We start from the raw sequence: 2,721 nt of genomic DNA on the forward strand, positions 1-2,721 counted from the left end.
TTCTTTTTTTCCCGCGTCGAAGATAACCGTGACAGTTCCATCCCTCAAACGGGCCGAGATAAAACGAGTCTTTAACGAGCACTTAACTGCCCCTCGCCAATAAAAGAAAATTTTGTTCAACGTTTCTTGAACCGGTGACACGTCACCTTTCATCATCCGATAAACTGAAGCCGTTTTGGAAATGAATTATTTTGTTATCCTGAGAGGTGGCTGAAAGATAATTGAATTTTTAGTGTTAGCGATCAAATTCTATAGAAATCGTTAAGTGCTTCATTTCTAACGTAACATACAACATATTATAGTTCAATCGTTAATTCTTTAAATATGACTGATAACTATTTGCGTGACTTATGCAGGGGTCAGGGTGGGGCTGCCCGACCCCAAAAAATGTGGATTGCTACCTTCACCATTCTAGGATTCTAAAGTTCTAAAATCCCAAAATTCTAAAATTTTGAAGTCCTATAATTCTTAAATTCCAAAGTTCTAAAATCTAAAAATTTTTAAACCCTAAAATTCTAAAGCTCTGAAGTCTTGAAGTTTTAAAATTCTCAAACCCTAAAATTCTAATATTTTAAATTTCTAAAATTCTAAGGTTCTCAAACCCCAGATTTCTAATATTTCAAAATTCCATCACTTGATAACTTTTAAAACTAACAGAAGCGAATTGTGTTTATCTAATGCCTCCCTATTCAATTCCAATCAGTATAACGTATTTTCATTCCCATAAGGCCGCACGTCGTACAAGGGTTCTCGAAAATCTTTCAACCACGTGCGTTCGGCGTACGCTAGTCGTAGCCCAATGGCCAGAAACACAACGTATATATACGACACGTCGTAAATCTACAAACCGAGTCCAGGCTAATAGCACCACGGCCATACAATGTTATTAATCACGCGAACGGGCTGCCAAGGGTCTTGCGAACTTAATTAATTAAATAATATAATAGCCGGAGAAACTAGGGAACAAGCGTTCTCTCTCGACCACTTTCTCGAACCCTGCCCGTATCTAACTGTCTCTCGTTCCTTCTCTTCGTCTCTCTGGTATCGAAAACGTCCATCAGCAGCAGCAGCATCCCCGAGGCGTTGTTCCTCCTCGCTGTCCAAACCTCATGCTGAACGCACGAGATATCTCTGGTATGCAGCTGTAATTGCGTAATTTCTCCCTCTGTTTGCTTGTACGCGCGGAATCGCGCGTGTTTACGTTCTTGGCTTTGCTGCCGATGGTCTTCCACGTTGCTGAAACTCGGTAAGGGGATTCAAATGTCTACAGGCTGTTGCGTGTAGAATGTTGAATTTTTAAATATAAAAATCTGACATGATTTCATGACATAAAAGTATCACAAAATAGCTTATTACTTATGGCATATCAGTTTCAAGATTGAAGTTAGGGTTCTTAATATAAAATATTTGCTGCTTTACAGATCCTGAATATTAAATTAGGGTCACTCAATATTTTTAACATGTTTCATTATTTTAAATTTGCAATATCTACTAGACAGTTATTTCACATTTTACCACAAGAAACTGTCTCGTCAAATTCACCCCTAGAGTTAATTATCTAATAAATTCTTCTTCCACCCAGATTTGACTTTAATCCGGAAGAAAGTAACAACCCTTATGTATGTTTTCAATCGAACATCCAGCTCATCCCTTAATAGGAAACTCAGCTGAGAATATAAAATATCTGCCGCTTTACAGATCCTGAATATTAAATTAGGGTCACTCAATATTTTTAACATTTTTCATCTTTTTAAATTTGTAATATCTACTAGACAGTTATTTCACATTTTACCACAAGAAATTGACTCGTCAAATTCACCCTTAGAGTTAATTATCTAAGAAATTCTTCTTCCACCCCCATTCGAATTTAATCCGGAAGAAAGTAACAACCCTTATGAACGTTTTCAATCGAACGTCCAGCTCATCCCTTAATAGGAAACTCAGCTGAGAATCTTCATCTAACCCGGTTTATAATTACAACCCCCTTTCGGCGCGCGTTTTCGCGCGATAATTTAGCAAGGTTCGTAAACGATTGGACTTATCGTCGAAACATGCAAGTGACCGGATGCAACCGATCGATAGCCCGCCCGATAACCTTGGTCCGGGCTTACGGAAAGAGTTTCCTGTCCCTTCCTTCTTCTCGCCCCCTGGTCATCGCTTTATCAGTGGATGCTCGTTTGGCGCCGGCGGCATGCATCATTAAGCTTCCAGCGTGCCGTAACGCCGACGAAGCTTACTTGCACGGTCCTCTTGCACACGTACAGTCCACGCTCACACATTCCACCCCCTCCCCCTCCCATCCCGGCTTCCTCTCGCCGCTCACCCTCTTTGTTCCACCCTCTTCCCGCTTCCACCTGTCTCCTGCTCGCTTTTCACGCGGACAGGCAAACGGGAAGACACACGAACGAACGAACACAACGATGATTCGACGCGTACGTGGTACCTTAACGTTTCGTCCACCCTTTCACAGGATCCTCCACCCTCGAGCTTCAACCCAATTCCCCTTAACGCTAATTTATCTTAATTACATTCTACGCGCGTCGGGCTGCCGCTCGTGTATGGGTGGCTATGGCTGCCCCGTTCGTCGGTGTGCCGTTCTGTGTATGTACAACCAAGGTGTACGCGTGTGTCCTTCGGCTCTGGGACTCGTTTGCGCCCGCGCGCACGCGCGTGTAATTGCATACCGACGTTATATGAGTTTTCTGGATTTTACGCTGAGTC

Source organism: Osmia lignaria, chromosome 14, assembly GCF_051020975.1.
Source record: "Osmia lignaria lignaria isolate PbOS001 chromosome 14, iyOsmLign1, whole genome shotgun sequence".
NCBI classification, from domain to species: Eukaryota; Metazoa; Arthropoda; class Insecta; order Hymenoptera; family Megachilidae; genus Osmia; species Osmia lignaria.